A 12,500-nucleotide genomic window follows, 5' to 3' on the forward strand; every position below is an offset into this window, starting at 1 on the left:
AAATGTGATGAAAACATGAAGGAAACATGATGAAAACATGATGAAAACATGAAGGAAACATGAAGGAAACATGATGAAAATGTGATGAAAACATGAAGGAAACATGATGAAAACATGATGAAAACATGAAGGAAACATGAAGGAAACATGAAGGAAACATAAAGGAAACTTATTGGATTATTAGATATTTAGTGCACAGATAAAAGAGTAGGTAGTAATTGAGAGCAACAAAAGTTTAATTTATTTTTTTCTTTACTAAAAAAACTTAAAAGCATGAATCAAAATGTTTTAGTTTTATGTTTAGGACTAATATAGCACAATATTTTAATACAAATAAATAGGTCAGATCAACATTTTACCAAAATTTTCAAGTTAAGAGTAACTGAGGCCAGAAAAATATTTATTTTCATATTTTTTAATTAAAATGTTTTGCCTTTATATGCCCAAATAACACAATGCAATGTTTTAATAACATCGGCCAAGAATGTCCAGTTAAAGCAATTGGCAAACACAACAAAATCTGATCAAAAACTGTCAATTTGGAAGTTATCGAGGAGAAAGACGATTTTTTAAATTAAAAATTATAAAAAATAAAAAATCTAAACCTTTCATTTTTATCTACTCAACTAACATGATATTTTATCAAACTCTAAGAAGACCAAACAAAACAGTCATGGTGCTGTTTATAAAAAGCTACTCTAAAGGCACATTATGTAGCAATCTGACAAAATTTTACTTTGAGAAAATTTCCAACATAAAAAAAGAAAATGATTGTTTATTCTGTTTTTTTATTTTAATTCAAGCAACACATCAGTTTCTGTGAGCTGGGAAGATGAGTTCCTATAGTTGACCACCAGATGGCGCCACAGATCAACCTGCAGTTCTGTTTCTGTGCAGCAGGGGGCGCAGTGAGACCACATATGTGCAGCAGCCTGAGTTGCAGGTTGTTTTGAAGGGATTGCGTGAGTCACAGACAGACAACCTGAGTCACATGTCTGCTTCACTGCCCTCCTCACTGTCTGTAAATCTGAGACTTTCTCTCATCTAGTTTTACTCACAGCTCTGATTTAGACGCTGATGCTTCCAAAACGTCTTGCTTTCTCCACGGGGATCATTTGACTCACAGTGTATTTTTAGCTCTTTTGCATTCACTATGAGGAAAGCATTTATAGAAAATACGGACAGATAGGAATGTTATTCTGGAACAGTTTGTGTTTTCGCTTCTGAAGCGTTGAGCTGGTATTTGAGCCAACAACATGATGCACATTAAAACCGAACCTCAGGTCAGCTGTGTTCTCAGCAGACCTTTTTTTCTCCTGCAAGCCTCCAATCAGGGATTGTTTTGTGTATGAGAGCAGGATATTTGCTGAGTCATGATGTTGTCTTCTTCTCCTCCTTCTTCTTCTTACCGGAATCACTTGCTGACTTTTGCCCCATTTTCTGCTCTCAGACAGGCGTTTTGATTTGTCATCTCTGATGTTTTTCCTATAATTTCTGCCTCTCAGCACCTTCTGCCGCTGCTGTCCTGCAGTCGGTCTGCTCTTTCAACGAATCCTGATTTTACCATCTGGGGTTTTGCTCTGTTAGCAGCAGACATGGCAGTAAACTCATCTTATTTTGTCCACCTTGCACAGTGACTCATTGCAAAGTATAAATGTGACTCATCACATTTATACTTTAAAGAACAAAAATACTTCCTTCCCAGCTGGAGTAGTATGTGCTCTGTAACCTCGATGTTTGCCTGTTAATCTGTGTTGACAGTTAGTGCATCAGTGATTGCGTGCAAACATTCCTGACAGTCCAGGCCTTGTCAGTACCTGTGTCGGTGTTTTAATAAACAGTAGCTGTCACTGCTGCAGAATTGGCCCCTCTGCACTGCAGGTAGTGTTTAATCTGAAGTCAGCAACATGGCTCTGTACTTTCTGTTTACTTAAAATGACAATAACACGCGTGGCGGTCATATTTAAACTGTGTCTGACACCCAAATCCACAGGTTTTTCTGTCTAAATAGTTTATTTAGGGTTCAGTCTTTATGTTTCTGTGCACATTTTCACACTTTCAGCTAACATTAGCATTTTAGCTCATTTTTATGTAAAGCCTCATGGAGTAAGTCCATGTTAGTGAACATGCTATGATAGCCCACCTGCTGTTGACATCATTTTAGCTAACTTTAGCATTTGTTTCTAATTTTGTCTCAGACAGAGCTGTTTATGCACATTGCTTTAAATCAACAAACTATCGTTTTCATCATCAGTGTGAATGAATGGAAATGACTGATTTCATGTAAATTTAGGTTGTACTAAAAGTTAGCTGAAACAAAAAGGGCTAATTAATCAGAAATCTCATGACCCACTTCAGTTCCTCTGCGACCCTCTGACCTGCCGCAACCCCCATGTTGAAGACCTCTAAGCTAAATAATGCAAATTACCAAGTTTCTTCTTCTAAAGCTGAACTTTTTATTAATTGTTAAATATATTAATTGCTGACACTGAACTGAATCAACAGGCTAATAAATAATTTTAGATTTGTTGGCTTTAGCAACCAGCAGCTTTATTTCCTACATTTCATGTCTGAGCAGATTTGCTTGTTTTTCGGTAGAACTGAGTCCCACTTTAAAGGCTGCAAAACATTTGACATTATTTCAGGGTTTATGAGACGCAGCATGCAGGTTCTGACCCTGTGTGGTTTTGACAAAACTCCTGAAATTAATTGAAGCATTTTTTTATTAAGTTTTTCTGAGAACTTCAGAAACAAACTGAGCTGAACAATCTTCGGAGCAAACAGAGCAGGAGAAGTTCTTCTCCAAACCAAACAATGTTGATGAGGAGCAACAATTTGTACAACCAAGATAAAAACAGGATCAGGATTACAGTTTTTATCAATCAAATCGCTTTAAGAATGATTTGTAGTTTCACTCTCACAGTAAACAAGATATGAAAGAGCAGAAGAGGCTCCGTTCAGTCAGAAACGTTCCTGTCAGAACAACAAGTCGATGCGTTTCTGTGCTGCAGCAGATATGAAAACTCCAGATCCATCCCTGAAAATGTTCTCCAGTTTGTGTTTGTGGTCCCCATGTTTTCGCTCTTGCAGGTTGGACCTGTTGCAGCCTGCCGCCTCCTCATGATGCAGCGTTTTGTTTAGAGGACGGCGATGTGTTTCCTGCACCGTCCGAACGAGGTCACGTTGCTGCTGATCAGAGCTGGAGCGCCGCCCGGCGTCACCGCCACACATTCCTGCGGGAGGCGTCAGCGCCGGAGGTGAGCCGGAAGTGAAAAAACTGGGCCAGATTATTTCCCTGAAGCGGCTTTTTATCGTTCCCGGAAAAAGCGAGAGCTGCAGTTCGGTCTGGGATTGCTCTGCTGGTGCGTTAGCAGGAAAAGGAGCTGGAGAAGTTCGAGTTTCTGATGGACTCTGTCACACTTCAGCGGAGCGTTTCCAAGAACCGAGCAGCAGAAAGAAACGCTGCTGCCACAGGCAGAGACTCTCTGTTCTCTGAGTTCAGTAAACAAGAAGTCACACAAGCTGAACGACCTCAGAGGAAGGTCAAGGTCAAAGAACGAAGTGATGAAACGATGAAAAACCTCAGGAGAACAGCTGGCATCACGCTGACAGGGAGACAGAGAAACATTGGAAAGCTACATTAAAAGTCTTTAAAGCTGCTCTTTGTAAAATGTTTCATAAATAATGTGTTGTTTTGTTTTACATATTTATTCAGACTGTCACAATATCAAACAGTAAAATGTCGAGCTCCTCTAGTAGCGATGCACCGATCCACTTTCCACTACCGATATCTGAGCCGATATGATACAGAAAAACAGCTGAACTATAACATTTCTTTATATTTAAATAAATGTTAAACATGAATGAAAACTCTGCAGTAGCTCAGCTCACTGAAACACCGGCAGCAAACGGTTTGGTCAAACATGTAGAAACAGCTTCAATTTGTTCAGTGCAGTTAGGAAATAAAAATAAAGAACAATCAAACTGAAACTGACTGAAACTATGTAAAAATAAACTGCAGCTGTGAATTTTCTCCTCTGTCTGTTATCGGGGGTCGACGCTGTACTTCATAAAAAGGCATCATAGTAACTTCTTCCTCACAAATTCAGAGTGAAACGGTTCAGAAGCATAAATAAGTCCTGAGTATTTCCTCCTGCTGTCGTTCAGCTTCCTGCAGATTCATCTCTGTTCATGGAGAAACCAGAAACCGAACTGGGATTTCATGCAGACGACAGAAACTTCAGAGGGGAAACCCCGCCTGACTTCCTGCCACCCCGTTCTTCTGCTGCCACTGTGGGAAAATGACTCGGTGAAACTGACTGGGCGTCTTGCCGTGATGGTGGAGCTGAAACTGATAGTGGAGCCGATAAACGTTGTATAAAACGGGGTTTGCCTTGTTTCAGCTGGCAGAGGATCTGCTCTTTGTTACGACTCTTATTTTAACCTCCAGAGCTCATTCTGGCCGATCTGACTCATCAGAAACGTTTCTGCTCCCTTCGAGGTTTAAACATCAGTTCACTGACCTTCACTTCTAGCTCAATATTAAAACTGACTTTTTAGAAAAGCTGTGATGCTTTTCTTAAACTTTAAAGATATAAAATTGTTTTCAACAAATAATTCAGCAAATATTTCACATGGATACATAAAGTAATCTCAGTTTCTTCCTCAGATAATCCTCCTCCACGTGAAGCGATGTGACTCCCACACACTCCTCCTCAGCATCTGAGCTACACACACACACACACACACACACACACACAGAGCATGACCTCTGAGTCATCAGCTTTAGGTAACAGATGGACGTGGAGCGGAGAGCTGGATCTTACAACGATGCAAAACAGGAAAACTTTAATAAGATGATTTCAATACTAAATCAATCATGAAAATACAACACAGAAACAAAAGGTTTACAGTAAAATGATTAAACTATGCAGAAATAATGATAAAAACCTGGTTATTACTGTTGCTTTGATTCTTTCAGGCATGTTTGAGAAATCCTCTAATCTCCATGGAAACCATTCTGTTTGCAGAAACGTTTCTTCAGCCGAGCCTCACAGACCCATTCAGCTCCTCTAGACTAGCGGCAGCAGCAGTTAGCAAACACCTGGTGGACGGATGACTCATTCTACAAGCTTCTTCCAGTTGCTACATTCCCATTAAAAATGTGTGCAAAATTATGCAATTATTCTGCTCGTTGTTGCATCAAATTAGAAAAGCAATTAAAATCACTCGTGAATAAGTTTGTTCATGTGAAAAAACCTGCAGCGCCGTCATCCTCCTACCACTTCCTGTCGTCTGCTTCGTCGTTTCTGCCAGTAGTAACAATCGGTTGTTGATCACATGACTTGATTCCATTGCAGTTTTGCAAAATACACTAATTTTAATGCAGCTGAAAAATCAACCTCATTTTAGCACAAAAAAGTTTTTATTTGAATTATTTTTTTGTTTGAAATTGTCGTGTTTCCATTAAGCAAATTTATTTTCATAACTCCAATTTGTGCGATTGTGTTGTCAATCAAAACGCTGGTAAAGTCGTTGATGACTTCCTGAAGGCGGAGTCTCTGAAAGAACAGGAGCTTCTAAAAGAGACAGAGGCCTAATTTCAAGTCATATTTCTTTTAAGTCATTTATATATATATATATTTCATAACAACTGAGGGTAACATAGTTACTTGATTGTGCTATAAAATGGCACTATATGCCACCTGATGGGATGTTTCCACCAAACTCAAACCCTGAGCAGCTTTTAGTTGTGCACAACATACTGCAGGACACCTAGCAAACCCTGACTCATGTTTTGGGCAGCCAGCAGCGCCGGACGCCGGCCTGTTCCTGCCGAAGTTTCACTTCGTCTCTCAGGTGAAGTGGAAATGGAAAGGAGTCGGCTGCTGATTGGCTGTTACTATTTACACCTGGCTGCTGCTCTTACCGGGTTTGTCCTCGTTTTCAGCAGACATGACAGGTTTTTAGTTTGTTTGCATCAAACCATAAAACACTTCTACATTCACTTTTCTGTATTAGTTGTTTATTTTGCCTCAACTTAAGTATATTTAGTAAAAAAAAAAAACAACTTGAATTTCTGAGTCCTCCTTTTGTGAGGCAGGTTTTAGTAAATCTCGGTGTTTTAAGTACCTGAATAAAACCAAACATTACAGAACTGATCCAATCTGTTCTGAACTGGAACTTCTTGGTAATTTAAAGTCCTGATTGCGACGTTTGTTTCCTTTCAGAGTAAAACTGAGGTTCCACCTTGATGACATCAGAGGAAAGATTCCTGTACTTTTATTGTCCTGGATTTCAGGGAAGCTTTGCTAATTTGACCTGAGATTTATGTGCTACTATCAGCAGTAAATACTTGTTCACACTCATCATCATATCTGGGTCAGAAAACAATAGTGGAAAACATGAAGCTTAAATAAATCACAGCCTGTTTTTCTGCATACTGTCAAAACAAGGACAGCCTTTTGAGCTGCAACTTTCTGACAAACTAGCTTACTGCACCGAACTGTGGCGCTATCAGATGAACTGAGCTGTGCATGTTGGCTTTGCAACTGTTTGGACACTTAAGTTCATAAAAACGTTTAGTCTTGGACTCAGATGTTGTGCAGAACGTTTGTTAAGTCAGACCTGTGCAGCGTCGCCTCATTAGCTGAGCGGTGCCGTTGCTCATGTTGGGCTGAGACGGTTTGTTTTATGGACGATCCGATTGGCTGCAGAAACGCTTCAGCTGCAGAGTTTAATCAGCATGTTAATGTGGGGGCGAGATGAGCGCCACTCATCAGCGCAGCACAGACACTAAGAACAAACAGGTTATTCATTAATGTGAGAAAAGCATCTCACCTGCCCAGCTGGGTGTGTTAGTGAGAGCAGCTCCTGATCTCTGTGTTCCTGCTGAATAACAGGCTTTTTTATTCCGATGTCCTGAAGTGGTTTCACAGTGACTCACCGGCGGTGGCTCACATTTCTGCAGCCGCCTGGAAAAGGTGTTCAGGCTTTACAAGTCGAGCTGGACTGAACCGGGATACATTATTTAGGACGGTTTCGGTTCTGCAGACATTCTGGCTCAACAAAGACAGCGTGAAGCAAACAGGAATGTTAAATATGCGGCGTCTGCAGAAAAGGAACGGCTGCTGCTCTCAGATGACCTTTTTCCTGCGCAGTAGGAACAAGTACGGCTCGGGAAGACATGCCTTTACAGAACAGAGAGTCCAAAATAAAAGATCTGTTTGCAACGGCTGGAATGTGCAGAACAACATGCAGGAATGAAGCCACACTTCCTAACCTGTTCACACGTTTCTTCTTATTCCTGTTCTCACTGATACACATGATTTCACCGATGTTGTTTGTTAGATAGCTGATTATTACGACCGCGCCCTGCAGCCACTGAAGTTGGAAAAAAAGAAGGACATTTTCATCAAAAAGATCAGAAATTTTTCCAAACTTTTCAATTAAAAATGTGGAAATTTCAAATTTTTTTTAACATCACACAATATTGAGGTTAATTTTAGAAATGTTCTAGAAGAAAATAAACATCTATGAACTCCAAAAATGAAATTAAAAAAATGCTATAAAAATGTCATAAAAATTCTAATTAATCTCATAAATATTCAAGAAAAAAATCAGAACTTTCTGAGCCTGGAAAGTAAAAAGATAAAGTAAAAAACTGCTGAGATTATTCTCAAAATTTATTATTTTTTTCCCTTGCAAATGTATGTACAGTGTCCCAGTAAGCCGTTTATCCCTGGATAAATTCAGAAGCTAAAAATAAGCTTAGTGTTGTGCAGCCAACAGTCTGCAGGAAAACACGGCTCACTCTGTGTGTAGAGGAGGGAGTGTAAGTATCATCATGAGTTTTATTTGTGGAGCCGGGGCTTATCAGGTCATTCAGCTGTGACCTTCAGGACCTGGAACGACCTCTGCTGGAAGAGGAATCGTCTCCATGTAAGGAAGCGGAGCAGCTTGGCGGGTTTGATCTGCATTGTTTGGATTCTGTAGTAGGACGTTTATCGCCTCCGTCTGATGCCATCATGTCTGTTTACTCCACTTAGACCCTGCTCTCTGATTGGCTGCTTGGTGGCCAAGTATGAAGCAGACAAACCAATCCATGTTGCCAGGTTGGGCAGGTTTCTGTCCAGTTGTGCTTCTTTTGAACACATTGGGCTGGAAAAACAGCTTTGGGTGGGTTGCTGCTTGACCTGCTTTTCATAACATTTGGCAGGTTAGAAAATTTTTGTGGGAAATTTTGATAAAAGATAATTGTCATTGTGTGGCAGAAAAGCAATAACGTGTAAATTTTAAAGGGGCCCTGTTTTGCAAAATTCACTTTTTGTACATTTTTGTATTTACAGGAAGTAAATACAAAAACCCAACACCTAGCAAACAGTGCTGGTGCTAAAACCCCAGCACTGTTTTTAGAAGTGCTGGGTCTTCTAAAAACAGACCAGCACTTAAAAAACACCCAGATGTTTTGTTTGTTTTTCAATAAGTTCATGCTTTTTGGTGTTTGGAAAATGAGCCGTTTCAAAAACCTCATAATTGTTAAGTTAAAACCATTTGGAACTTCCCCGTTACCTAGCAACCCAAGCTGAGTACCACCTGTTACCCAGCAACCCCAGCCAAAGCGTGGCCCGTTACCTAGCAACCCAAGCTGAACTCTAGCACATTTGGTCAGCTGGTTTTACTGCTGTATGCGCTGTACAATGGCTGCTGGAAAGGTTTTGTTGTTTACTTACCGTCCAGAAACCACTTGCTGCGTTCTTGCTGGTTGTGCAGGCGACTTAATTTTTGACGCTTTTTTTCTGTTTTTGTGCTTTTAGATTTAGCTGTAAATCCTGGTTGTTTTGAGCTGAAACGTGAAACCGTGTGACCCACAGGAAGCTCATCTGGGTCGAACCGGCGCTGCGTCTCTGCAGACTCTGAGCTGATGTGCTGCAGCGTGATGCTGCACAACAACAATGGAAAATATTTCTGGTATTTGGATGTTTCCACACTCTGCAGGTAGTTTTTCTCGCTGACCCAACTGCCCTCTGCTGTTTTCACAAAACTCATATTCATGCAGGGCGACTTTGACTGGAAAAAGACAGAATCTGCCCAACTGATGGTTCCCTGTGATACAGCAGGTCTGGAGCAGCCTGAACTCTCCAACCTTTCTCTGGGTCAGGGTTTGTTTGGCTCTTCAGCAGCCAGTAAATACAGCAAATTAACGCAAATTAACACCTTCAGCAAATCTAAAGCTGCAAAATGGTAAGGATTTTGTTTCCCAGGTTACCTTTCTGTTATGATGACATCAGCGTTTGGAGCAAGCAGCTGATATAATCCCTCTGAAAAATAAAGCAGCTACTGTAAAATCTTGTTCATCAGTTTGATTTTATCTGAGGTTCTTCCCGTACCTGAAGGAAACAGAAAGACCTTTATGCAACCAATAAAACGAAACAAACAGGGAGGGAAACAGAAATCAACATAAAATATGTTTATTACGACAGAGTATTAGTTCTTCTGTAAATAAAACTAAAAACAAGAAGCATAACTTTCCACCAAGAAACACAATTCAGTTATAAAAATAAAAGGATTTCCACTGACATTGAAAATGTGTACATTTAAAATAAACACATTTTCATAAACATGTAAAAGGTTTATATTAAAACTAAAATCCTCTTTTCACATGTAAAAATTTATTTATTTTTATAAATTTCTAACTTTACAATGTTTTTTGCCTTTTACCAGGAAAAATATGGACTTTTTAATGTAATTTCATAACTTTCAATGTCAGAAAATTTCCAGGTATTTTCTTGTAAATTTAATCTGGAAAATTTAAATTTTTGGGGTGTAAAATATTTTTCTGCTTTGGTTGATTTAGTTTTCGGCTTTTTAAGGTCTAATGCTTAAAAGGGCAAATGATACAATAAACGTATCAGAGCCAAACAAAGAAAACATAATATAAAATAATATTACTAGAATAAGGTCATAATACTACAACTCTATTCTCGTGGTTTAATTTTTTTATTTTCTTACTCAGGATGGAAACGTATTTGGTGAATAAATTCTTATTGGTGAACTTTTCCATCCTCTGGTGGCTCAGATGTTAATTTGCTCCAAACCAGTTAAATAAAAACATGGCTGATCCACCGCATCTTCCTTTTTATTCTTCTCTTTGACAACATTTGCGCGACCATTTCCTGATTCCTGTCTGAAAAAGGTCAAACTAGGAATGAGAGCAGCATGACTGCCCAGACGTCGGTCACTTTAAAAAATATCGAAGTCGCTTCCAGTTTCAGACCAAACATGAAAAGTGACTTGAAAAGGAATCAGACTTGTGCTGTTCAGACTGGCTGCGTTTCCACTGACAACATAACGGCGCAATTTGGAATTACAAAAATAAACTCACTTCATGGAAACGCAAAGAAAACTCAGCAGAGCTGAGATGTTTCACTTTTGTGGCTGAATCAAAGTGAAACTTACATAGAATCCCTTTCAACAACAGGAAGTTACTACTGGCAGAAATGACAACGAAAACGACAGGAAGTGGAAAGAAGATATTTTTAATGACTTATCGCATGAATAAACTTTTTCATGTGTGATTTTTAATTGTTTTTCTTTTTGTAATGGAAACAACACAATTGCAAATTTGTGTTTTTCTGACTTTAGCTGAATGTCTACAAAGTTTTAATTGTAACAGAAACACAGCTGGTGTCAAAAAAACATCAGAAACTGGTGAAACTAGGGCAAGATCAGAAGTCCAGTTTTCTGAGAATTAAAAATCTTCACCATTCAGCTTTATGCAAACCTAAAATAGCTTCAACTTAAAGTCCGGATTTCGTTGTTTCTTCCCAACCAAATCATTTCCATGTCCATTTAAATGTTCACATTTACCAAATCCTGTCCTCTGCTGCTCAGCAGTGCATTTGACGTCTAAAGCAGAATTAACATCAACATCCCCCAAAATGTAGATAAACATCATAATCTAGAGTCGCTTTCGGGGAAAAGTGTTTACAGATTTCAGTGTGAGTCCGAGATAAATGACTCCTGGAGGGAAAAGAGAGGGAGGAATCTGCTGTTGATGTTTTTCTCACGAATTTCACAGGAAAAAAAACCTCGGCAGGAAAATAAAATTCCCATCAAAGTCCGTGGACTGAATTCATTTCCAAACCATCCAGACAGCTTCTCCTCCTCCTCCTCCTCTTCCTCCCAGCTCCCCACACAAACACTCCTCCCTCGCTGCGTGTTGGTTTGTTTCATGGCGTTAGATTTATTCCCTCTAACGTCAGCAGCAGGAGGAGGAGGTCATCACTGTGTTTGCACAAAAGAGGGAGGAGAGGACGTAACCGAGGGAGGCTGCTGTGAGCCGGGCTGTGGGAAACGGCAGGATAATGAGGAAATAATAAGGAGAAACTGATCAGACATGGAGGCCAGGAAGGCTCCTGGAAAGCTCTCATAAACAAATCACTGGAAGAGAAAAACACACAGAGAAAGTACCCGAAGGAAACGGCAAATAGAGAATGATTCAAACAGAAAAAATAAACGGCCGGAGCATTCGATCAGCTTCTCTTCCAAACGTTTCACTTTGATTCATTAACACGGATTTCTGTTCATCACATGCAAACTTCAAACTGCTTTGCATGAATTTATTAAAACGGTTGTGACAAAAGCTTTTGTTTTGAAATGGCTGACGCAGCAATTCCATTTCTTGTCCTTCCATCTTTTTTTGTCAAGAAACTTTATAGAACAAATGAGGTTCAATACAGACAAGCAGATCAGTTAATTCAACGAATACATGCAAACATTCACTTATATTCTGAATTTAGTACTTTAGCATTAGCTTCTGCTAAATACTATGATGGTGTAGCGCTTTAGCATAAGCAAAGCTATTGATGATTAGTGCTTTCGGGTTAGTGCAGCTAACTTTTAGTTAGCGGTTACTGGCGGTTATCGTCCAGTAAATTGTAAACAAAGTGCCTCATATTGACTTTTTGGTGAAACCATTATGTTTCACAGGACATTTTTATTTTACTTTTTATAGATAAAACAGGCAGAATTAGTGTTACAGAGTTAAATTCTGTTAAAGTGTCCTGCAGGAAATGTGTTTTATGAACTGAGGCTAAATAGATGCACTGAACATAAAAACTAACAATAGTTTGAAGTCAGTTTGAGATATTGTGTTTATATTAGCAGGTGATTGGTTGTTATGGTGGCTGCAAACAAATTAATAATGCAAACTACAAAACGCACAAAAAACCAGCAGAAAAATGCAGCAACAAACAGCAGTCCTCCAGACCACCAGGGGGAGTCTAGAGCAGTTAATATTACCTTCATTAATATACTGCCATCTTATAATATTATACATATGGCCTTAAATCATGACATAACATGTGTACTGAGACTTTGGTCCCATACGGTGATCGGCTCCCCCTGGTGGCCTGGAGGACTTCCATTATGAGTTTCCAGTGTTTTGCGTTTTGTTCCTGTGGTTAAAATATTTCTTTAGTATTTGTTTTGTTGGTTTT

At 39.4% G+C, this 12,500-nt stretch overlaps 1 long non-coding RNA gene across 1 annotated transcript; it reads right to left on the minus strand.

Annotated features, from left to right (window-relative positions):
* Window positions 1-2,709: 2,709 nt before the first annotated feature.
* Window positions 2,710-7,425, minus strand: LOC106934806 (uncharacterized). The gene is made up of 2 exons (XR_001421770.1): window positions 6,628-7,425; window positions 2,710-3,605 (listed from the first exon to the last, which is right to left on the minus strand). It is a non-coding gene; the product is annotated as an uncharacterized LOC106934806 (long non-coding RNA).
* Window positions 7,426-12,500: the final 5,075 nt, after the last annotated feature.

The sequence above is a fragment of the Poecilia latipinna genome, unplaced genomic scaffold (assembly GCF_001443285.1).
Source record: "Poecilia latipinna isolate Pla-1442-1.1 unplaced genomic scaffold, P_latipinna-1.0 Scaffold1862, whole genome shotgun sequence".
Lineage (NCBI taxonomy): Eukaryota > Metazoa > Chordata > Actinopteri > Cyprinodontiformes > Poeciliidae > Poecilia > Poecilia latipinna.